Below are 25,361 nucleotides of genomic sequence, written 5' to 3' on the forward strand. Positions count from 1 at the left end.
TATCCCTGGCAGTCCTAGAACTCACTCTGTAGACCAGGCTGGCCTCAAACTCACAGAGATCCACCTGCCTCTTACTCTCAAGTGGGATCGAAGATGTGTACATTTCTTAAGATTAAAAAAATATGCCGGGCAGTGGTGGCGCATGCCTTTAATCCCAGCACTTGGGAGGTAGAGGCAGGCTGATTTCTGAGTTCGAGGCTAGCCTGTTCTACAGAGTGAATTCCAGGACAGCCAGGACTACACAGAGAAACCCTGTCTTGAAAAACAAAACAAAACAAAAAAAAAGATTAAAAAAATATGAGTTTCCGTCTGTCTTAGCAGATGATCTTCCGTGTGAGGCCACATTTACAACCTCTCCTCCAGTGTAACCACACCCAAAAGCAGCTCCAAGTCAGGAATGGCTTCACTCCTTCCTGCTGTCCAGTCTACCTGTGACAGCCAGGATCTTAGCCAGGCTTCCTCCTCAAGTCCAGCTCTCTCCATGACAGACATCAGTCATTAACTAGAACTGTCAATACCAGTCACACTGGGCCACATGAGCAGGTTGCTTCTGTCAACACACACCCTGGACATGACTCCTGTGCAATACTGTGTCACTGTGCAGCAAAGCCTGCTGGGACTGTACCACATGCTCTTGTCCTTTGTCATCTCTCTTCAGAGTTTCCTAGAGTACACACTTAGAAAGTGTCAACTGACTTGAGTCTCAGCTTCCAGTCTCAGAACACAGTGGATGCATCATAATGGTACAGTGGCCCAGGAAAGGAAGAGAGGGACAAGCAGGCAGGCAGGAGCCTAAGTGGCAGCCATCCCAAGTGACCTGTCACTCCACACCCTGTGCTACACCAGGAATGGATCCTGCAACAAGTGTCTGTCCTCTGCAGCCATCAGGACCTCAGGCCAGCTCCTTCCCAAGGCCTGGCTGGATCCTGTGAAGATTGGGTGACACCAGATCTTCAGGGTACACAGCTCCATTCTCTCTCCCTTCTCTTCCTCCTCTTCCTCCTCTTCCTCTTTCTCCTCCTCTCCCAACTCCTTTTTGAGGCAGGGATTCACTTTGTAATTCTAGCTAGCCTAGAAGCTGAATATATAGATGAGACAAGGTTAGCCCCTAACACACACACACACACACACACACACACACACACACAGAGAGATACCTGCCTGCGCCTCCTGAGTGCTGGGATTAAGGGTGCACACCATCACCCCGGGCCTATAGCTCCAGTGCCCACCCGAGTAAGTTTTCTTAGTCATTTAAACCTGACAGAAGGGATGATGGGGGGGGGGGGAGCCATGTTTCCTCTTTGACACACATCTTTGAGTCATACAGTCACCCAGGAAGGGGCGCCTGGGGAAGGAAAAGGAACAAGGGTCCTTTTGATTCAGAATTGGGAGGACTAGGAGAGGACTTCCTTTCTCTTCCATTGGTGACATCAGTAAGTGCTCACCACACCCAGGACAAGGTAAACACTTCTCTTCCCAAACTCCTCTCCTCTCACTCTCCCCTAGACTGGAGTAGTCAGGATGGGTCATCCCACCCAGATCAATTCACTGCCAGCTTTGAGAGCCTTCAGAATGGCTGGTAAGGCAATGGTTCCTGACCTGCATGGCTTGCTGAATCACTCGGAGCCTACAACTGTCTACAGGCTGCTTACAATTTAACACAATTGGCAGAGTGAAGCCAGGTGCTCGCGGCCCTGGGTGAAACCTGTTCGAGTGAGTAGAAAAGTCTTGGCAGCAAGCAGGGCTCGGAAGAAATGATGCTGGCTAGCTGGGGCTGCACTGTGTGATGGGGCTACAGTGCAAGACCCTATCTCAAAACAGTAACAGCAAAAACAGTACAGAAAAGGAAGGCGAGGGGGAGCAGGAGGGAAAGAGGCGAGGATGAGTGAGGCAGGGTGAGGGATAGAGAGGCTCTAGGGTGTGAAGACTTATCAGCTCCAGGATTCGGGCAACGATTTTTGCTCCTCAAGGACCCTCTCCATGAAGTCACCGTGGGGCGCTGGGTTTGGGCAGTGTGAACAGTCTCCAGGTCTGGCTCAGCTGCACAATGGCCCAGGCAAACAAGTGTAACTTCCCCTCACTAAGAGCCTCAAAGGGCTGAAGCGTGGCTCAGGACAGAGTGCAAGGCTCTGGGTTCAATCCCCAGTTTTCCAGAACAGAGGGGGTGGGGTGGTGGGATGAAATGTCCCAAAAGGGGTGACAGTGTCAAAAAAAAAAAAAGAGGAAATAGAAAAGTGAGAAATTGAAACCTACATGAAAGAAAGAAAGAAAGAAAGAAAGAAAGAAAGAAAGAAAGAAAGAAAGAAAGAAAATTCTCCCCAAATCACAGAGCTTAGTAGAGGCAACTGGGAGCAAACTGGGAATACTGCTTTATTATCAAATGTGTGGTCCCTTCTGGCAATTGGGAAAACTCCTGTTTATCCTGTAAAACTCTACCTCAATGTGACCTCCAGATAAAGATTCCCCTGTCTCTTCAAGTGACAGTGACTCCCTGGGTCATCTGGGTCATGATCTCTCTCTCTCTCTCTCTCTCTCTCTCTCTCTCTCTCTCTCTCTCTCTTTCTCTCTCTCTCTCTCTCTTCCTCTCTGTCTGTCTCTCTCTCTTTTTAGTATAGAATAGCATTTATTCAGGGCATGGGGAGTTAAGAGGATAGTAGAGGCAGAGAGAGAGAGAGAGAGAGAGAGAGAGAGAAGAAGAAGAAGAGGAGGAGGAGGAGGAGGAGGAGGAGGAGGAGGAGGAGGAGGAGGAAAAGAGGAGAGGAGAGGAGAGGAGAGGAGAGGAGAGGAGAGGAGAGGAGAGGAGAGGAGAGGAGAGGAGAGGAGAGGAGAAGAGAGGAGAGAAGAGGCTGAGGCCGGCCATGAGCAGTGGACAGAGCGGGAAGGGAAGGGGGAAGGGGCGAGGGGACAGAGGGATCAAGAGAGAGCAAGAGAGCCTGGGTCACCATCTCTAGGCCTTCAGCACACAATCTGCTGCTGTGAGGAACACGCTAGCTGTTGCCCTTTGTTTAGGTCCCCCACCAGGCTGCAATTCCCGAGGACAAGGTCCACATCACTGGATGTCTTTGAACTCCCATGTGTCTGGCATACAGTGGGCTGAGGACCACTCACATACCATGAAGAGCAGAGGGCCTGCCTGGGTGTGGGTTAGCAGAGCCTTTTGGAGAGTTCCTAATACATGTCGTCTGTTGACTCTTTGAGACAGGGTCTTGCTGTGTAGCCCAGGCTGGCTGTGATGGCCCCGCTGTCTCTGCTTCCTGAGTGCCGGCATTTCAACACTATGCCCAGCTCTGAGACAAGCATTTGAAGAGAGACAGCTGAGGGTATCAAAGAGGCCTCCTTCAAGACCCAACATCTTTTTTCCAGAAGAGATCTGAGGAGACCTCCTCTACCCTATGGAGCCTGGACCCTAAGAAGTGATCATTTCCTATGCTTTGTTGTTGTTGTTGTTTTCTGAAACAGGGTTTCTCTGTGTAGTCTCAGCTGGCTCAGAACTTGCTATGTAGCCCAGGCTGGCCTCCAATTCAGAGATCACTAGCCTCTGACTCCCAGGTGCTGGATTAAAGGGTGTGCACTGCCACACCCAGCCACCCGCAGCTGATTGTTTGTAAAAACCATCAATGATTGCCAGTCTGTTGAGTGCCTCCCTCACCATGACCCTCACTATCTCCAGCCATGCAGCCGCTGTTGCAGGGTCCATACTACAGAAGGGGAGTAAAGGAGTGAGGAGCCTGTGTCGGAACTGAGACCTGCCTCAGGTCTGCCTGGGCCAGGAAGCAGCTCGCTATGTTCTCTATCACCTGTTCAGCCGTGACCACTGTCCAGCAAGGCCACTTTGTACCAGGTCTTGGGGATTCGCCCACATGTGCCTCAACTCTGTCTGCTCTTAGTCACTTCTCAGACCCACGGATGGATGGTCAGGCTGGGTTCTCTCCTAGGTCACCCCAAGTCTTTCCAGGAGCTGCTGTAACACTCCTTAGCGAGTTCCTGTCCTTCCCAGTTCTCTGCCTCATCTGCAGCACAAATGAAGTCCTCTGCAAGGGACACTCCAGGGGCTGGCCATTAATCTCAGAAAATGCACACACACACACACACACCCCTACCTATTTCTGGATATGGATGGACATTGACAGTGATTTTTTTTTTCTGTTCAGAACACACTAAAAGGCTTATAATTCCACTTTAAAAGCAAACAAATCCCTCAAAATTGTCTCCCAAATCATCTCAGTGGAAAACACCCCCAAGCCACAGCAGACACATGACACCAGCAGGCCCGCTGCAGCAGAGCCACTGGCGCCTGGGACTCAGCATCAGTAAGGCAGAGCCCAGGGAGACTCCAGGAGGGCCCACTGCCACCAGCTTACGTGGGCCTCCCCAGTCTATCCCTGGATAAACAGAAGGCCACAGCAGCAGATGGACTGGCTGGCCTCTCCTCTCAGCACACACACACAAGCTCTTTGTGGCTTCTCTGCCAGGGCTGGGCTCAGCAAAGGAAAACCAAAGGCGCCTGGCCTCAGGACACTGAGCCACTGTTCTTCCTACTTAAGGAGAAACCACAGCCCAGGGCTGAAGGAGCCACTGTGTTCAGGTGGAAACTGGAGAGGCTGAGCCCAGAGGAGGCCAGTTGGGGGCTGCCCTAAAAAGAGGCTGTCTTCAGGCCAGGTTTCCTGCTGTCCCAACTTAACCACAAGGCTACACTCATAGGGTGAGGGCCCTGGCATCCAATCTGTCAGGCTACAGCCCCAGCCAGCCTGTGGCTGACTACCTGTACTTTAGTAGCTCAGTGTGGGGTTCTAACCTGGACAACAGGGTTGACAGCAGTTCATCCCCCTGGTTATTCTGTCTCTGTGTGCTCTTCGGCTGTCTTCAGTCCTTCCTGGCTGGACCATCTCTCCTGCTCATCTGTGTGTTTCTTGAAGCAGAGCCTCGTTCACTCCAGGCTGGTTTTAAATGGGATATGTAACTGGGTGACCCTGAACTTCTATGCTCCCGCTTCCACCTCTCAAGTGTCGGGGTTACAGGTATGCACTACCGTGTCCGGTTTTACGTGGTACTAAAAATCAAACCCAAGAGCCTCCTGCATGCTAGGCAAGCACTCTGCCAACTGAGATACACCCCCTGCCTATTTTATTTTTATTATCATCATTTTGTTTGATTAAAACAGGGCTTTTAAATCCTGACCCTCCTGCTGAAGCCTCCCAGAGTGCTGAAGCTACCGGTACACACCTCGGCACCCAACCCTTACCATTATTTGCCATGGCTTCAAATATAAAGTCTTCTATATGAAGTCACCACCAGCTCTGAATCGGTGAATAATGACCCAGCATCCTTCAACACCTGAGCCCCTGGAGATATAGGCCTCCCCCTGTGCCTGCCTCTGCTCTAAATATGGTCCACCTTGTGCTTCAAGCCCTGTCCATCTCTTTTTCCCTGAGGATGGGTGAAAGGGGAGTGTATCCATGCACTAGAGCCTTGCCTGACCTGTGGCTTTAAATTCCATTGCATGTTGATTCCCAGCCTATACCTATCCCCTGAGCTCCAGACCCCTGCACCCAGCTGCTTGAAGGAAGTTATCAGGGGCATCCTAGGCATCAGACCTTTGAAAGTATAAGAAAGGCAGGAGGCTGAGGAACTTCAGCAGATCTCACAGGGCTCCAGAGTAGGGAGGATCACACCAAGTGGTCCAAAAAGAGGCACAGAGGTAGAAGTTTTGTATCCCTCTTAGCCAGCAATGGAAGGCAGGTGGCTCCAGGGTAGCTGCAATTCCTTGGAGAGAAAGCCCAGTTGATGCCCAGGGAGGGCCTACTACAGCACACACTTCTGAAGATAGGAGAATGAGGGGCTGGGGCCTACAAGGATCTGAATGCCTCCTTCTACTTGCTGATAACATGGCCCCCGTATTTGAGAGGCATCCAAAGGGAACATGTCAACATACTAGATGGTGAGTTCCCAGCAAACCTGCTGTGTCCCTCAGCCCCATTCCCACTGTACTTAGCTTAACTAGACAGGCATTAACACAGAGCTCACTGAGGGTGACCAACCCAGGATGAGCCTCTTAGCCTGTGGCTCCACAGCAGCAGGTCCTGCGTCTGCAGTCACCTGCTGTTACCATCCGAGATGAAAGTTACTACAGCCTTTTCCTCCTGGAAGACCCCGGCAGTCTCTAAAATGCTAAGAAGGGTTCTTCCTGTGTGAGCATTAGCCTCATCTGGCCTCCTGGAGGCCTAGCACACACCCAACGGCCCCTATGGCTCAGGGCTCTGAGCAATAGCCTTCCCCCAGTCTCCCAGGCCCAGCTCTGCACTGCAGCGGCTTCTGAGACTGTCAGCAGAGCAGGCTGTCTTCACATCTCAGCCTCACTGCCCTTAGTCTTTTTTTTTGTTTTGTTTTGTTTTTTTGTTTGTTTGTTTTACAAGACAGGGTTGCTCTGTGTAGCCCTGGCTGTCCTGGAAATCACTCTGTAGACCAGGCTGGCCTCGAACTCAGAAATCTGCCTGCCTCTGCCTCCCAAGTGCTGGGATTAAAGGCATGTGCCACCACTGCCTGGCCACTGCCCTTAGTCTTAACTCACGTCACCTGTCATCTCCCAAGATGCCCTCCTCCACAGAGGAAGGACTCAATCTCTTTCCCTCCCTCCTTCCCTCTCTCCCTCGCTCTCTCCACCCCCTCCTCTCTGTCCCAGCCACACCCTCACTATCCCAGCTTTCTTCCAACATTAATCACACAGGTTGCCTTCTGGACTTCAATTCCTCCTGTCTTCTGGCTGGTGTCCTACCTTCTCTCCTGCTTCCCAAATCCATTGAGGAAGGGCTCCTTGACTTGTTGTCGGCACATGTGTCTCTGGTGTCCCACCAGGATTTGTACACTAAGTGCATGGCTGCAATTTTCCCAGGGAACTTGTGAGACCCTGAGGTGACAAGCACCAGCCATATACATGGTGGGTGCTGGGAATCAAACCTCTCCAGGAGCAGCAAGTACTCTTAACTGGTGATCCATCTCTCCAGTCCCACAGCTTTTAGTTTAATAAAAATAAATTGTATTGTGTATTGTGGACCAGCAAGATGGCTCCAGTGGGTAAAGATGGATGCTTGCTGCCAAGTCTGACAACCTGAGTTCAATCCTCAGTACCTATGGTAGGAGAAAACCTGATCCAAAAAGTTTTTCTTTGCTTTCCACATATGCACTATGGCATGACCATAACCATACACACAAATTTAATACACACACACACACACACACGCTATATGAAAGAGACATATATAGTACAATGGTTACTAAAATGGAATAATTACTACCATGTCATATCCTCCACTCTTCTAACCCAACCCTAAAGAGTCACTACCATCAGCTACAGCCTAAAGTTGTGCATTTGCTCTGTAAACTTGTTCATCTGCTGCTTAGCACTGACCTACCCCTCTCCATCCCCTCTACCATTCCTGGGAACCATTCCACTCTCTATTTCTTTATAACTGACCTTTTCTTGTTATGGTGCTGGAGACTGAACCCAAGATCTCAAATATGTTAGGTTAGTGTCCTACAACTGAGCTATGCCCTAACCCTAGCTTTGAAATGTTTTAGAAATATTTATTTTTATTACTTTTAGTTACGTGTTATGTGTCTATGTGTGGGTACACACAAGTTCGAGCTGACCAGAAGCACCAGTGTTACAGGCAGTAAGCTACCTGGCGTGGGTGCTGGGAATCAAACTCAGGTCTTCTACAAGAGCAGCGACTGCTTTTCACTGAGTCTTCTCACCAGCTCCCTTTAAAAATAACGGTAAAGATCTGTAGGTTAGAGAGATTGTGCAGTGGTTTCTTTCCAGATGAAGCTTTATAATAATGGCCATGACTCGGTTTTCAAGACCTAGTGTGACCACCATGCTTGCTCTTGGGACTCCCTCAACACCTGAACCAAGTACTCACCACAGACATCCATGATCTGGCCTGCCCAGTGATGCACTCACCCAAAGTCTGATGACCCGGTCTCAGACAAGGAAGTCTTTCCCTGCTTCAGGCTCAGCATCTAACCACCTGATTTCAACCCAAGTCCAGGCATAGCCTACAGGCTTTGTGGCCAACGTGAATGCCAGGCAAGGGCTCTCTACCTGGATAGTGACAGAGTTTGGAGACTTTCATCTTTCTATCTAGTGCCTCATACTCCCATCTATGAAATGGGAATACAAGTACTTACCACACAAGGAACACTTAGGCGCAGGGTCCAAATACATAGTGGTGGCTGGTGTAGCATCTGTCCCCATGCTGTTCAGGCCACCTGCTAGGTCGGTCGGTCCTTCCTCATGGCGGATCATAACAGCTACTATCAACTTCCCCTCTGCTGGGCCGTGGGAACCTTCAGCAGAGGTTTGTTCCTTCAATACTGTTTGCTGGGCCTCCTATTTGGGTTCTCCCTGCTTGCTTTTATGCTTTTAAACTCTCTTTATGGTTAGAATGCATGCGTGCCTCCTTGTGTGCACCTGCAGGCCTCAGAGGAAGGGAGCAATAGAACCTAAGGCACCTTCCAAGGAGAAAGAAACGTGGGAGAGCCAGTAAGCCAGGAGAGGGCTGCTGTTTGGGGCTATTGGACAGGTGGAAGTGGATGCACCAGCATGCAGGGGCCTGAGGACCACAGGAAGGTTGCCTGAGGTGGGGAGGCTGTTTCTGGACTCAGAGTCAGCCTGCCAGCTGCCTGGTCCACCAGGCAGGGTGCAGCTAGCTGCATTTACGTGCAACTTTTCCAAGCCTCAACTCCTAGACCTTCGAGAGCTTGAGAGAGGTTCTGCCAGGGTGTTCACATGCAATACTAATACTTGATGCTGTGCCTTGTCTTCGAAGAGCTTCAGGCCCCGCCTAATCTGGATGTACCTGAGTATATACCATTCTTCCCATTTCACAGATTAAAAAAGCTGAGACTCTGAAAGATTGGCCCACCAGAGGACACACAGGGTCAGGATGCTGGCCTGCCTGACTCCACTTTACATAGCCCTTCTAAATCCAGCAGAAGGTCAGCTGGATAGGGTCAGCATGTGGCTGCCCAAGGGGCAGCTTTACAGCTATGTGGGCTTCTGTGGAAAAGGAAGGAGAAACTCTGATCAGAAGGGTCTCAAGCATTTGGCATCAGGATCCTGTTAGATACGAGCCAGACTCCCACCCCAGGTACACTGCCGTTCTTCCAGTTCCTGAAGGCACCATGCCATGAAAGGCAACAACTCACCCTAAATAAACCTGCTTTCTGTCGCCTTCCCCTTCCTGGGCCCCTCTTTCGGGGCCCCATGGCCCAGTCTGTGTCTAATAACACCAGGCGGGCAAACAAGAGCTGGCATGCTCTTTCGCCTTGAGGACAGGCTCCCCCTTGGCCGGTTTGCAAAGGGCCAGTTTTGGCGGGCCCAGGCATTCAGTTTCCTTCATTAGAATGGGCCCCGAGCTGGCTGCCACTGACCTCTGGACCCATTCCATCAGAGCAGGGATGAAAGCAGAGAGAAAGGTCCCAAAGGGGCTGCCCTTCCCCAGCAGCTGGGACAGGGGTCTGAGTGGGAAGTGGCTGCAGCGCTGGACACTTCCACAGGCAACCAAAGAGAGAGGGACACAAAGCCCTTTCTGAGGGCCATCAGGGACAGGGTCGCAAAGGTGGCCCTCAAGCAAACACAGCATGAGAACCAGTCAGAGGAGAGAATTAAGGCAGGGAGAAAGTGAGACCTTAGGAACAGCAGCTTTTCTGGAACACTTAGGAGCAGAGGAAAGACAAGAACAGGGTCCCGGTGGCACCCACCCAGCGCCAGACAGCGGGTGGGTGAGGTTCTTTGCCTAAACCAAAAGCAAAGATTCCAAGTGTGAATTCTTCCAGAAACTGGGGAGGTTCTGTGGGCTGACGCACATTAGCATAACAAACACTGAGCTTTTTAGACTGAGGGTGGCAGCTTCGCCTGGGGCCTCATGTCCCTGAGGACATTCAGACCCTTGGGAAGCAGAGGGCTGCTGCTCTCTCTAGGGCTACCTGTTTTCTCTAGACAGCTCCTGCCTGGCTAATGGGATTGGGAATTTATCAGAAACTACAGTGTGTGTGGCCAGGGGTGTGGAGGGTCTTTCAAAGCCAAGCTGTGTGTAACCCACCAGCTGAGCTGCGGCTAGACAGCAGAAGATTGGCTGTGATAGCCCCCCCCCCCCCACACACACACACACAGGAGCTGCGTGTGAGGACACACAGCTGGTCAACCTCACCATTTGGTGGCTGGGTAACCTTGGAGAAATCTCTTCACTTCCCTCAACATAATTTTCAACTTAGACAATGGGCTCAACAGGCAAGTCCTAGCAACTTAGGAGGCTGAGACAATTCAAGGCTGGCCTGGGCTACAGAGAGAGAACCTGTCTTAGAATACCAAAATACATAGATACTTTTTTTTTTTTAATTACCATTTTAGGAGTTGGGAGATGACTCAGAAGGTTAAGAACACTTGCTCTTGCAGGGGTCCCGTGTTTGATTCCCAGAGTATATATGGTCACTCACAAAGGGCTGTAACTCCAGTTAAAGGGAACCTGATGCCCTCATCTGGCCCAACAAGCACAGGGAACACACATGGTGCACACACATGCAGGCAAAATACCCATACATATAAAATAGAAATATCTTTTTATTAAAATTTTAAAATAGGTGTCTAATGTAGCTCAGGTTAGCCTTGAACTGCTGCTCCTTTGGTCTCTCCCTCTCTAGTCCTGTGAATGCACCAGGCCTGGTTTATGTCAGGCTGAGGAATCAAACTCAGGATTCATGAACGCTAAGTAAGCTGTCTGCCAACTGAGCTACATCCCAGCTGCTAAAATTTGTTTTAACAAAGCAAACTTTCGTGATGATACTTTCTGCATGCTGGATACTAACATAAGCACAGTCTTTACAACCTGACTGATAGCACAGGAGGGAGTTGGGCTCACCCTCATCCCGCAGGTGAGAAAAACAGAAGTTACAAAAAACAGGAAGCAGCAAAGATGTGAATTGTGAATCAGGTGTCTGTGACTCGGGACCATTGCTGCCTGTTCCCCAAGACTGTCAGTGCCTCTGAGACAGAAAGCAGACTAGTCAGGGCTGGGAGGCCTGGGGGGTGAATTGCTGCAGGAGAAAGTCAGCCTGGGGGTGGGGTGGGAACGTGTCCACAGCAGTGTCTAGGCCTGTGATTGGTCCAGAGAACTTGTTAGGATTTTGATCCTCAAGTCGGAACTGGGGGGAAGTGAATGGGGCCTGCAATCTGCACTCAGCTGCTAACTCTGGCCAAGGTGTGAGGTCAGCGGGGTGCTGCTCTCAATGCTGCCCTTACCACAGCTGTCACAGGGCCAGGGGGAAGACACCTGATCTTGAGCAGAGCTGAAGGGAGCAACCTTGAAGGAGTCTACAACCTCAGTTTCCCTCAGAGATGAAAGTATAAGCCAGCCACTGACCCATTCCTAGGGCCTAGCTGTGAATAACACCCCACCATCTCTGTTCCCGTGGCAAGCAGAGTATGAATGATACTGCCCTTTGATTACACGCTCCCAGAGGAAGGAATAAAAATAAACTATCCCTGACAGTAGCAGCTACCCTGTCAGGAGTGGGCCCGCTCAGTGGAAAGGCTGCCACCAGCTGTGGCTGGCAAAGTTATCTAGTCCCTTATGCTGGCAGCTCAGGACACAGGGCTCCTCCTAGTCACACTCACATATGAGTGGACAATGGGATATCGGTCAGGTTGGGGGATCTAGCAAGGGAACAGATGAACCAGGGAACGGAGAGTGCAGAGACTGTTGCTCTGCAGCTGAGAACCTCAGGCCTCCTACATCAGTGCCAACATAAGAGCCCCCAACAACTTCATGTGATTCCAACCAAGTGCCCAGCACATGCCAAGATGGTACCTCCTTTATTTCTCTGTACACAGCCATGGGCCACTGTACCCGTACATAAGCCAGGGAACTGAGACTCACTGGGGATTAAGGGTAAGGTAAGGTAGGTAGCAGAGCTGACAGGGGGCAGGGCTGGGGCTCATCCTACCCCTGCCTAGAAGTCTGGAGTCTCCTTCCCAAGGGTGCTTGCTTTATAACAGGACCCCTGATGGTTTCCCTTCCCTGATGGCTTGGGCTCTACAGTTCTGGGGACGGTTCCTTGGAATCCTGAGCAGCAGTGGGCCAAGTGGGTTTCATGATCGGGCTCAACCAAGTCTTTTGTTCGGGGTCCAAAAGTTAAGGCTGAGGGCCCAACAAGATGGCTCAGTGGAAGAAAGAGCTTGTCGCATAAACATGGAGTCTTGAATTTGATCCCTGGGACCCATATAAAGGTGGAAGGAACCCACTCCACAAAGGTGTCCTCTGACTTGACATACACTGTGGCACATGGACTCCGCCTCCACCCAATGCACATACAAGCTAAGGCTCAGAAGAACTTTCCAGGCTATGATGTTGGGTGAGTTATGATACCAGCTAGAACTGGAGGAGCATTATCCTGGTTCAGGCTTTGCAACCAGCCAGTGCTGGGGCCTTGAGACAGGCCCTTGTTTTCCTCTGCATTACTGGGCCTGTTCCAAGATTTCAAATTCAAATAGATCTGCCTAACCCTGTCTGGTGTGCACCCATCCATATAGCTGGGTGCACTTTAAAGCCACCAGGGCAGCTTGGCAAACTCCCAATGACTGGTGAAACTACAGGTCAATTAAATCTGGAGGTTTTAAGGCTCCCCAGGTGAATCCAGTATATGTGACGTACTGGAGTACCCAGCAGACTGGGCATATGCATACATTGCCTGGAGGTCAGAATGTAGAAATCTGTGCATGCACAGGTTGGGTGGTCTAATTAGTTACTAGGACACACACATGAATACAAACCACAGGAGGAGTGGCAAGGCCTATGAATGTGTCAAAGTGTGTTCCAAGAGAGAAGAATGGCCTCCCTGGTCAAGTCTGAGTGCAAACATTGTATGCACCCCCTGGTCCTTTTGAGGGTTTTTGATTTGTCAAGCTCTGAGGGCCTCTGTGCTGAAGAACCAGTCTATCTCCTGGCTCTTAATGATTCCCAGGGTACCTTGTTCAGCCAAGTGCTTGGAAGTGCCCCATGTCCCATAGTGCTCTGCAGCTCTGTGCTCCTCGATGGGGAAACTGAGGATACTGGAGGTATGATCAGTGGATGGTATGAGTCAGAAACCAAGCCGGGCTTGGGAGGGGTTTTATTGCCTTGCCTGTACTCTTGGGATGGGAATGGGGGGTTGTTAGGGGGCACCAAGAACCTGGTGGTGAGGCTGTTAAAGTCTGAGGCAGAGAGAAGCTTGTGAGAGAGAAGCAGGGGAGGAAGAGCATGCCCCAGCTGGGAGCTGCAACATAGTGCTGTTTGCTACAGTCCCACTGGCTAATGCCTGCTATAGTAACACACACACACACACACACACACAGAGACATGCAGGCATGATGCAAACCACTTGGTTTCTGTGGAAAACAGTCCCAGGGATAAAGCCACCACCTATGGCTAGACCTAGGAGAAAAGTGGAGACGGCCAAGAGGAACTGGGAGTAAAGTATGAATATTTACAGCCACCTACGTTTCTTACACCATGTCTCACTGTCAGGAGCCAACACTGCCTGGCTAACACTGAAGGGCTCTAACTGTATCATTCCATCAGGCCCAGGGCCGCAAGATGGCGCCCATTTCACAGACAAACTGAGGCTGGGAGTGATTGCTAGTGCAAGGTCTTATTGGGAGGGGCAGGCTGGTAGGGAAACCTGGCCCCTTCCCCCAGGATTGACAGACATGATTGGTCAATCCCTGTAGCCAGTCCTAAACTAAGAACTGCCCACTTTTCAAAAGCCAGGACAACACATATGGGTCTCCAGTGTTCCTTCTCCATCTAACCCAAAGATTAGTTACTTATTTATCTTTTTGCTGCAGTTTTGAGACAAGTTCCTATTTTCCAACCTGGTCTGGCCTGGACTGATCCACCTCCTGCCTCAGCAGTGGGATTACCTGTACCACCACACCCAGCCCAAAGGTTGATTGTTTTCAATGGGTACCTTACACATGAACTTGAAGTGCCCTACCCCAACCCCAGTCAGGATTTAGATACTGGACAGGGCCTGGGGAGGCAGTGGCCAGTCATCCTGTCTAGATTGGCACTGGGGGGCACCTGCCTTTCACTCCTTTGGGAAGGTGCATCTTGAAGGTGAAAGTAGCCAGAGAGCAGGCATGAGTTTTAGCAGTCACTCGTTTCAGTGTATCTGTGGCCCCAGCCCCAGCTCTAAGGATCACAGGAAGTCCTGTGCCCTAAAACACAGAGGCTGCCCTAAGGCCCAGACATCATATGAGATAGGGTATCCTGGTGCAGAGGAGGGCTGCTTCTGGTCAGTCCAGAGAGCTAGCAAAGCCTGCTGGAGCAGAATCTGACTCCAGCAAACATAGCTGAAGCAGGAGGAGGACCTCTTATAAGAAGGAGGAGCACCAGTCTGCAGGTGGAGGACCTTGTTGCCAGAGACACTAAGTACCAGACAGGAGGCAGGGAAGATACAGATGACTTCTTGTCAAAGGGGCAGCTCAGGGCCCTCCATCTTTTCAATAAATACTCACCAGTCCTAGTGTGCCATTCATTCCTCGAGGCACAGAGGAACCAGAGATAGCCCTGACCTCCTGAAGCTCAGAATCTAGTGACTAATAGCAATAAAAACAGTTATAGTCTGACGGGCATTTTATCATGATTTTTCAACTAAGGATTCTAGCTACAGAGAGGCTAAGCAGTTTGTCCAGTGCCACACAGCCAACACATCTCACAGGTAGGATTCTCCTCCCGGGGTCTCTGTGTTTGTAGATGGTATTTGTAGTGAGCTGAGGGAGGACTGGAAGGGAAGGATGGGGTAATGGCACATAGAAAGGATTTAGGCAAGACAGGGGAGGGGTAGACTAGAGACAGGAAGTCAGCACAGGGGCTGTCACAATAGCCAGACAAGAACCATGAAAGGCTTGGCCTGGGACTGCTGTGTTTGGTTGCATGGGTTGTGTACTGCACCAACTCCCGGGTGACATTCCCACAGACTGCAGGAGACAAGTTCTTCCTTGCAGTTGTGTAGCCCAGGGGCTTTAGGACCTGACAGACACACATGACTGGGAGTCTGGGGACTAGCCTCTCAGGTCTGAGTAATAGCTGTCAACCAAACCCACACTGTTATCACAAGTTTTGTTTTCTCCAGGGGAGGAAGTGGCAACTAGGCCCCAAACATACTGCACACCACACCCTGAGCCATTTGGGTTTGCATTGCCACAGCAAAGAGTCTAGGCTGAAAGGGGTCCCAAGAGCCAAAAAGGTGGGTAAGGTACCTCCTCCCAATGGGAGGTAACTAAAGTCATCTGAAGTCCAGAGGCACAAAGGCTCAGCAGATCAGAGATGCCACCAAGACCTAAGTTTGATCCCAAGACACTCGTGGTGGAAGGAGAAAACTCCCACAGGTTGTCCTTTGATCTCCATGTGTTCACACACACACACACACACACACACATACACACACACACACACACACACACACACACACACACACACACACACACTCCCTTTCTGGAGTGTTTCTTATTCACTTGACAGTTCCCTGCTCCATAGCTTCTGGTCAGGACCTCTGTCCAGGTGATGCCAACAAAGCAGGTTTGGGGGAGCACTCTTCTCCCTTGTCACTTACCCCAGGGGGCTCCTGTGATGCTCAGGTTGTGGCGCTAGGACAAGCTCTACAAACCCTTCATAGGCCAGCTGTTCCTGTCCCCCAGGCTGGGACAGAGGGTTCGAGGAGAGGCCAGAGATGCAGAGAAGCAGCAGGACAAGAGAAGGGAGCTGGCTATCCAGAATTCTGGGTGCAGACAGGGTGAGTGACAACCCAGGCACTGCACACCTTATCTCTCAGCCCTTTCCTCAGACAAGTGCCTTAGTTGTCAGTGTCTCAGCTTCCTCACAGTGCAGTGGGCACAATGGGCTGTATAGTCTAAGCAGAAAGGATGGTGGTAGTCAGAGAAATTGGCCATGGAAAGTGTGAGTACCTGGTTTGCATTGCAAACATTCCAACCGCCCACCCCGCCCTGTGTCTGCCTCTTGCCAAGACCTGGCTTCAATAGGAAGGTGTCCTATGCTGAGAGGGAAACAGCAGAAAGACAGGACAGAGAGGGACGGGAGACTGGTGGAGGAGGGGGGGGGAGAAAAAGCATCTATAGTGCAAAATGTGTGGCTATCTAGTAAGGCTGGCCAACAAATGGACATTAGGTCCTGCCTTGCTTCTTCCAGGAGTACAGCCCTGACCAATCCATCTGGGTCTCTTGGGGACTATGAGGTAACCCCTGTCAACTTCCTATGGGGCAAATGGGAGGCAGTTGTTAGGAGGGACCCACAGTGCTGACTGCCAGAAGCCAGGCCATGATGGACTAGGAAGGATGCAGGGTAAAACCCTATGACAGGATAGGCTAGGATAGGGACCCTTCTACTCCCAGAGTTTAGGGAGGGGCCAGCCCTACACTCTGGCAGTCCACAAACATGGAGCAGCTAGGCAGAGCAGAGCTCCAGCAAGGCTGCTCCTGCCTCTGCAGAGGGTACAGGGGACAGCAGGCTCCATACTTCCAACCTCCAAACTCATTCCTTACCTGGAACTATTCAAGAACAGGACAAGCCCACCCCCACTGTCTGAAGAAGTCAGTCTCAGGGACAAGGTGTTCTGTGACCCTGCCGCTGACCCCATTGGGGCCACATCTATCCTTTTTATTGTTGTTGTTTTGTTTTGTTTTTTTGAGACAGGATTTTTCTGTGTAGCCATGGCTGTCCTAGAACTCACTCTGTACACCAGGCTGGCCTTGAACTCAGAAATCCGCTTGCCTCTGCCTCCCAAGTGCTGGGATTAAAGGCGTGCGCGCCACCACTGCCCCACATCTATCCTATAAAAGCCAATGCTGATGGGAATAAAGCCCAGTTGGTAGAGTGCTTGCCCAGCATGTAGGAAGCTCTGGTACATGCCTGATCTTAGCACTCAGGCTGGGGAGGGGAAGACCTGTTCAAGACTGTCCTTGGGTGCTTGCTTCAGCAGCACATATGCTAAAATTGGAACAATACAGGGCAGATTAGCATGGCCCCTGCACAGGGATAATACAAAAATTCACTAAGTGTCCCAAATTTTTAATAAAAGTATATACCTTACAAAAGAAAGTTTTAAAACACTTGTCAATATAGTGAGTTCCAGGCCAGCCTAGCCCACTTGAGAGCTAACTTCCAAAACAAAAGGAAACCCAAAACCCCAAACCAAAATCCAGCTGGCCCTGATAATGCTGGCAGATGCCAGTTGGGTCCAGTCTCATCCCTATGGCAACAGCCCCTCCCTTGATGAAGGCTTCCCGACTGGTTTTCCAATACAGTGTCTCCTTCCTTCCTTGGACTTCATTGTGGATTTTTCCCCTGACATCTGTCAAATTATTTACAATAAAAGACACATTCAGAGTTGGACCAACAAGATAGAAATAACCTGCAGAGGAAAAGGAGAGCGGCAGCCACACTGACAGACAGCGAGGGCATTCACAGACCTCACTAGGGAGAGCTCAAGTTAGCTAGAGATTTCATTCCATGAGGAAAGACCCAATGCAAAACCTGGAGAACATACTGAGCAAAGAGTTCAGTAAAAGCATTCTAGTGGCAGGTCTCAGAGAGTGACCAAGGTTCCTACTCAGGGCGCTTCACATGGTGTAGTGGGAATGGAGACAGAGGAGAGACAAGCTAAGAGCAGAATAGCAGGATAGAGACAGGAACTCCAAAGGCAGAGGTTTTACCTTGTCCCAGAGGCTGAGTGTCTCATGTCACCTGGAGCTAAGCTCCTGCCTACAGTCAGGACAGGGGTCTGCAGGTAGGGAGCAGCAGCCACCTGCCATCAGCCCAACACTGGCAGTAAGGGTCCAACCTGCCACTGTCTTAGAGTATTTTAGCTTAGATTAAGAACCTCTTTCTATTCCAGGACAGCCAGGGCTACACAGAGAAACCCTGTCCCCTGTCTCGAAAAACCAAAAAAAAAAAAGAAAAAAAGAAAAAAGAAAAAAAAAAAAAAGAACCTCTTTCTGGGCCGGGCAGTGGTGGCACACACCTTCAATCCCAGCGCTTGGGAGGCAGAGGCAGGGGGATTTCTGAGTTCGAGGCCAGCCTGGTCTACAGAGTGAGTTCCAGGACGCTACACAGAGAAACCCTGTCTCAAAAAACCAAAAAAAAAAAAAAAAAAGTACCTCTTTCTGGAGCTGGAGAGCTGGCTCAGAAGTCAAGAGCACTTGTTGCTTTACAAGTGCTTTTGTTGAGGACCAGGGTTCAGTTCCCAGTGGCACCCACCTACATGGTAGGTCACGACCATTCCTAACTTCAGTTTCCAGGGATCTGATGCCTTCTTCTGCCCTCCTTGGCACTGCACATACAAGGTACAGGGACGTACGTGTAAATGAAATACCCATACATATAAATTTAAAATAAGAAAACGTAAACAAAAAAGTAAAGCAAAAGAGATAAATAAGACCCCTCCTCAACACAAACCTAAAACCAAACAAATCCCTCAGGAGAGAACACTCCTGCACAAGTAACTGTAGTGTAGGGGGAGGCAAGACTCAGGTGAGCCCGGCCGCCCCTGTGAAGTCCTCAGAGCAGAGGGCGGGGCACTCAGTTCAGGTGAACATGGAGGTGTCTGTGTGTATGAAGGGCCTAAGAGAGATTGAGGCAGGAACCTGAGAGGATCAAATACACCCCCAAATATGCTACTTTGACATAGGATTTTTATTGTTTTGGTTTTTTTTTTTCTAGATAGGGCTTCATTGTGTAGCCCTGGCTGTCCTGGAACTCTCTCTGTAGACCAGGTTGGCCTAGAACTAAGAGAACCCCCTGCCTCTGCTTCTTGAATGCTGGGATTAAAAGTGTGTGCTGTGTCACCACGCTCAGCTGTCATAGGATTATTTTGAGTTAAAGGCAACAGAGAAATAGCAGACACCAGGAGCATGCCGTCCCATGTGTGGAAAAGCAGGCCGCACATCTCCCTCCATAAGGAAGACTTGAACCAGGCCCTTTGGCTCACGCCTGTAATCCCAGCTGAGGAGGCTGAGGAAGGAGGGTTGCTATGAGCTCAAGCCTAGAAGCTAGGCTACAGTAAGACTTCATCTCAAAAAAGGAAGGGAGAAAAATAAAAAGTAAAAAGTAAATCAAAAAAGGAGAGGAAGAGGAGGAGGAAGAGGAGGAGGAGGAGGAGCCCAACACCATGAATTTGTAAATTTGTGCCAAGAACAGAATAGCAAAGACTTTGGTCTTCAGCCTCAGCTAAAAGTCAAGTTCCAGGCCCAGGGCTGCAGTGTGTGTGTTGGGGGGGGGGGTGCAGGGGGGAAGGCAGAGACTGACACACACACACACACACACACACACACACACACACACACAGAGAGAGAGAGAGAGAGAGAGAGAGAGAGAGAGAGAGAGAGAGAGAGACCAAAAAAAGGGAAGAGAGAAGAGAGAGGAGAGACAGGAGAAGGGGTGGGGGAGACCTTTTGATCTTTTGTTAGTTTAATTTGTGGGCTCTAGATAGAGGGCCTAGGAGAGAAAAGGAAACATTCTTTCTCTTCCACACAGATCAGTCTCCTGGCGGTGTGAGGGGCTAGCCTGCTGGTAGAGTGCTTGCATTAGCTTACCAGAGTCCCTGGGTTCATCCCTAGCGTGCTCCTCACAAAAGCCAGAGTTATGCTGTATGGTAGTATTTCAGCCACCTTTGTTTTCCTGGTCAAGGCCAGGATCAGGATGAGCTCAGGAGTTCACCTCCAGGGAGCCTTCCAAACATTTCTCCCCTGGGACCAGGTGGTCCCCACCCTGCAGGAAGGCCTAGAGTTGAGTTTCCTAATTAAGTAGGAGCCACTGATGACAGGGGTGGGGAAGAGGGTGAGTGGAGCATGGGCTTGACCACCAGGGAAGGTCAGCACCCTGGGGCAAAAGATATCAGTGAGCTAAGACCTTTTACAACCTGAAGTTCCAGCATTTTCTAGGCACTGTGCTGGGTGCTTTGCAGGTATTCCCGGAGAACCACACCAGTTACCACTCCCAGTTAGTGCAGGAAACATGGCACAGGTGGAAGTTTGAGATTTGGCCCAGCTAGTATTGGACAGGACCAAGAGAAAACCCAGGATCCTCAGGTTCAACACCTTGCTCTCATGTTTACTTTACAGTTTGGGGTGGGTGGGTGGAGACTTGGCTTCAGTGATTAAGAGCACTGGCTGCTCTTCCAGAGGACCTGGGTTTGATTCCCAGCACCCAGATGGCAGCTCACAAGTGTCTGAGATTACAATTCTGGGGGAACCAAATGCCCTCTTCTGGCCTCTGTGGGCACTGCATGCATGTGGTGCACAGACATGCAGGCAAAAATAAATTGGTTGGGCATAGTGGGGTGTCTCTTTAATCCCAACACTTCAGAAGAACTTACATAGGATCTCTGTGAGTTCAAGGCAGCCTGGTTTACATATCAAGTTCCAGAACAGCCAGAGTTATATAATGGAGAGATCCTGTCTTTAAAAGCTAACAAACAAACAAACAAACAAACAAAATATCAATGTTTCTTTTTTAAAAATTATTTAAAAAATTACAATTTGGAACCCAGCATGGCAGTATATATCTGTAGTCTTAGCTACTTCAGAAGCTGAGGCAGGAGGATTGCTCAAGGCAGAGGTTTGAAGCCAGACTTGACAGCAGGAAGACTTCCATCCCAAATAAACAAGGTGAACGCTTGCTTCCACAGCGCATACACTAACACTGCAAAAATATACAGAAGATGAATGGGGCCCCTGCACAAGGATGACATGAAAATTTCTGAAGGATTCCATATAAAAAACAAACAAGCATGGATTAATTCTGCCACCAAGACCAGTCAAGTGGGCTTCCATCTGTCTACTTCCTGAAATCAATAGCATCAGTTGGGTTGCAGACACCACCTTCCCATCCCTGGCAGTGATGGGGCCTGGCTCAGGGCAGATATGACATGCCCCAGCAGTCCACTGAGACATACAGGGAGAAAGCCCATCAGACTCAGGCAGGAGGCTGAGCAACGTTCCTGGCAGAAAACCAGTCTTGTCTGCCATAGCAACAGACATGTGAAGTCAGGATCCCGGTGGGCCTCAGGGCAGCTGAGAGTGACAGCCAGGCTGGAAAGGACAGGCTGGAAGATGGAGGAAGAGAAGCCGCAAGGAGGGATTGCTCCAGTGGCATCTACGGCATTTAAGGTGAGGCCAGGGAGAGCACCCTCGAGTCACAGAGGCGCAGGTGAGACTTAGGCAGCAATGCAGCCTCTGTCTTTAGAGATAACAAATAAGGCAGGGGATTCCTTCGGGATAAAGTATGAGAGCCTGGGTGTAGCTGGGAGGAGCTCAGGGCCTCCTGCTAGCACGTTTTATGATTTCTTTCCCAAGTGCCTGCGCACTGTGTGAATGTTGAGACCATTGAGCTGTTCTCCTTAGTGCTCCTGAATTTCCAGGTGGGAACCAGTCCCTCCCCAGCACAGGTGTGACCTTCTCACCTGGGATTCATCCACCCAGCCAGTGTGTCCCAGTAGGGGCTGAGTGCTGGAGGCACACACTCAGTGACTCTGGGGAGGTACCGGATGTGGACAAGAGACTGGAGAAATGGTGCACAGTGTGGTGGACCAGGGTAGCAGGGAAGGCTTCCTGGAGGAGGTGACACTGGTGCTGGTACCTGATTAGGGTAGAGGGACAGGGTCCTGGGTAGGAGAATCGTCTGAATGTACTGGTTGGTTTTTGCCAAGTTGACACAAACTTAGGCATATCCCAGATGAGAAAATCTTAATCGAGAAAGTACTTCCATCAGAGTGGCCTGTAGATGAGTCTGGGGGTTATTGTTTTGATTAATAATTGACGTGGGAACACCATGTCTACCGGAGGCTATGCCATCGTTGGGCAGGCTGAGCAAGCCAGGAAGCAGCTTTCTTCCATGGCTTCTGCCCAGTTCTGGCTCTATGTTCCTGCGTGGAGCTCCTGCCCCTACTTCCCTCACTGGCAGAGCGTGATCTGAGAGTTGTAAGATCAAACACGCCCTCCTCTCCCCGAACTTCTTTTGATTGTGGTGCTTTCCACAACAATGGAAAGCAAATTATAGACTGCAAGAAAGACCAAGAAGGCTGGCATGGCTGGGAACCGGGAGAGGTGGCAGGCACCAGGGCAGAAGTTCAGGCAGAGGTGAAACCCCATAGGGTGTGGTGAGAAGTTAGGACTTTCTTCTCACAAGACTGGAACAGGGGCTTGGAGGCTCTGCCCTTAAAGAGCAGGAGCTCTTCCCCTGGACCTGCAGGGCCCACATGGGACCAACAACAAGATAATTCCTGGCCTCTCGGCTTCCATACTGTGTCTGTCTCTTTGGTCTTAAAACTTTGGGTCAGACTCCTGTTCAGCTCTGCCTGAGTGACATTAATCACTCAGAATGCCACCAAACACTATGATGCAAGGATGAGTGGCCCTTTCGTTACCTAACGTTTCCTGCCCCGCTTCAATGTTGAAGTCTCCAAGATAAGAGTAACCGGGAATTCTGCTGTGTCCTTGTCCTCTTTCAGACCCTGAAAGTAGTGCCCAGAAGTCTCCACTCAGGCCCTAAATCTGGATTCCAGAAAAATCCTGGCAGACTTATCAACCATGATGAAACTGACCCACCCCTCCAAGCAGGAGCACTGCACCCATGATGGAAACGGAAGTTGTTGTCCCCTGCTATGTGGGAGCCCATCTGATCTCAGAGCAACAGTGTGGTGATTCCTGGAACCACTCTCAGAGCAGGAGCTGAGATGATGACCAACTGGGCAGCCTGACTATCAGACGTCCTCCTCTGTGTAAGCCTGCATCTCAAGGCAGCATCCTGCAGAGGGGCAGAGGCACTTGCTCTCTGCTGTGTCCTGTATGGCTGTATTGAGCCTTTCCTGTTTGCTCTGTCAGGCAGGTGGAGGGGTCCTCGTTTGTAGGGAGTCAGGACTCTGACCTATGACTCTGCTAAGAAGATTTAGCACAGGCAGGTCTCAAGCAAGAATGAGCTGAAGGATGGAAGGACAAGGAAAATTCTGGGGAACATGGTAAGGAGAAGGAGCCCCTTGCTCTGGACACTGGCTGAGATCTCTCCATCTGAGAGGTGAGAAGTCCTACACAATTAACATCTGCTGTGGAGTTGCTGGCACTCTGGCACTGTCCCTTTCAGACATGGACCTTTGATGTTAACAGCAGTGACTCTGGTTTAAGGCTGGGATGCATATAATGTTGGGCAGGTCCTCACTCCTTTCCCAAGATGTTTTCTGGGGATCTCAAGGCTGTTAATTTTGCTCATAGAGAAGACATCCTACCTCCTTGTGTCTCTGTGACCTTAGCGAGTGTAATCTCGTCAGGCACCCCACAGGAGCCATCCTATGATCTCATTGGGTTTCTAAGCAACCCTTTGAAGATAATAGTCTCAACTCTCACCAGAGTCCTACCTATGACTATATAAAGACTATGAAAGAAGTCTCTCTCAGAGAATCCTGCAGCTGTGCTATCTGGTGTATCTGTCTTTATTTCTAAGCAACCCCCCCCACCCTCTTAACCCTCATGGTTAAAGTCTATATTAAAATGCTTTATAATAAAAAGATCAACTCTGCTTCATCCAGCTTTACCCTGAAATTTGTGTCTATGTCAAGCTGCACATTCCAGTCTGGACTGAAGTGAGGCCCTTAAAAGACTAGGGGTGCTGCTGTGGGCAGCGTGGAACAAAGTCTCCTGCTTCTGTGTCCTTGACAAGTTCCAGGTCCTGACTTAGGGCCTACAAGGCAATTCTGGCAATTGTATGGAAGGTTTGACATAGAAAGGCAAGAGAGTGGAGGATGTGGGTTGGAAGATGGCTTCAGGGTCTGCAAGGGTAGGAAGAAGGGCTCAGGTGACTCGACATGTTCTAGAACAAACCCACAGGCCTTTGCAGTGCTCCTGATCAGAAGGGGAGGAGGGAAAGGAGGGAGGGAGAAAGGAAGCAAGGATGGGTTCGTTAATGACAACTGACCTAGATGGGGAGCCTACAAGGGGGAGTGGGCAGAAGAGTATAGCACCAGACTGGGACCACCAGGCACATGTCTGCAAAGGCACCACCCAGCGTGTCACAGCCCCTTGCATTTTGTCCTGTGCTGCCTCAGATAAGCCACCAGACACAGGGAGGTCCCTGTTAGGAGCCCTGCCTTACGTTTTCTGTAACCTACTTCAATATTTTCAACTCAGCTCAGAGGAGGAGGAGGTATGGCCGGGCTAAGGCATAATTCGGAACACCTGGCACAAAGGAGCATGGGAAAGGACTCAGGAACTAGTCTAGGCTGAGCTGCTAAGGAGACATGACAGCTGACAGTACTGTGCGATTCTGGCTCAGTTCTGAGGCTGGAACTTGGGGAGCTATGTAAGCAGTTTATGTTAGATAATACGTTGTATTCATCCTCAATTTTCTGCAAGTGGCAAGACTGCTGTGGTTATGTGTGAGAAGGCTCTCAGACTAAGGGACCACCGGGAATTTAAGAATCAAGGCCACTCAGGAGGAGGCAGGAGGATCATTATTTCAAGGACACCTTCTTTTTCATAGTGATTTCGAGGTTAGCCTGAGCTACATGAGATCCAGCCTCAAACAAATAACAAAGTTTAGAGTCAAATGTCATTATATAGGCAACTAATTTTTATACGGCCAACCAAAAGAGGCAAACAAAATCCCCAGCAGTAAAGACATACAAGGAAGGCCTAGAGACATGGCTTGGTGGTTAGAGCACTAGCTGTACATCCAGAGGACCCAGGTTCAATTCCCAGCACCCACAAGGTAGCTCACGACTGTCTGTAACTCCAGTTCCAGAGATTCAACACCCTCACACAGACATACATGCAGGCAAAAACACTAATACATATGAAATACAATTTAAAATAAATACAATTTACAAAAATAAACAAACTACACATGTGCACACACACACACACACTCAAGTGCACACACACATATGCTGCAATTTGCTAACTGCATTTATATATTAACAAATAAATAAATAAATGCATTTGTTTTGCTCCTATCATTCTTCTAAAAGTTGAAAAGATTTTAAATTAAATAGCCAGGATACAGCATCCTAGCAACTCCTGTCTCTGGAAGGCCAAGCCACGGCTCACTGCATATCAGGAATGCTTCCTTCCTTAACTGAGAACCCATGAAGCTGGTTCTATAGGACTGTGAATGCTTTGGGCTTGGGCATAATCACAAGCTGTGGTCAGAGGTTATCTATCAAACCACAGAAAAATATAAAGATGGCAGGAACTCTTGTGAGCACATGGCTGGGTCAGGCAGTGGCTGTTCACAAGGGACAGGTCCCTTCTTCCCAGTCCA

At 50.0% G+C, this 25,361-nt stretch overlaps 1 protein-coding gene and 2 non-coding genes across 3 annotated transcripts in view; 2 read left to right on the forward strand and 1 right to left on the reverse strand.

Annotated features, from left to right (window-relative positions):
- The window catches only part of Rab11fip4 (RAB11 family interacting protein 4), a 107,983-nt gene that overhangs the window by 42,727 nt on the left and 39,895 nt on the right, over positions 1 to 25,361 (reverse strand). The gene's annotated exons all lie outside the window — the stretch shown is intronic.
- Positions 17,019 to 17,125, forward strand: LOC117712258 (U6 spliceosomal RNA). The gene has a single exon (XR_004607306.1). It is a non-coding gene; the product is annotated as a U6 spliceosomal RNA (small nuclear RNA).
- LOC117712115 (U6 spliceosomal RNA) lies at positions 20,724 to 20,830 on the forward strand. Its single transcript, XR_004607191.1, has one exon. It is a non-coding gene; the product is annotated as a U6 spliceosomal RNA (small nuclear RNA).

Source organism: Arvicanthis niloticus, chromosome 6 (assembly GCF_011762505.2).
Source record: "Arvicanthis niloticus isolate mArvNil1 chromosome 6, mArvNil1.pat.X, whole genome shotgun sequence".
NCBI lineage: Eukaryota > Metazoa > Chordata > Mammalia > Rodentia > Muridae > Arvicanthis > Arvicanthis niloticus.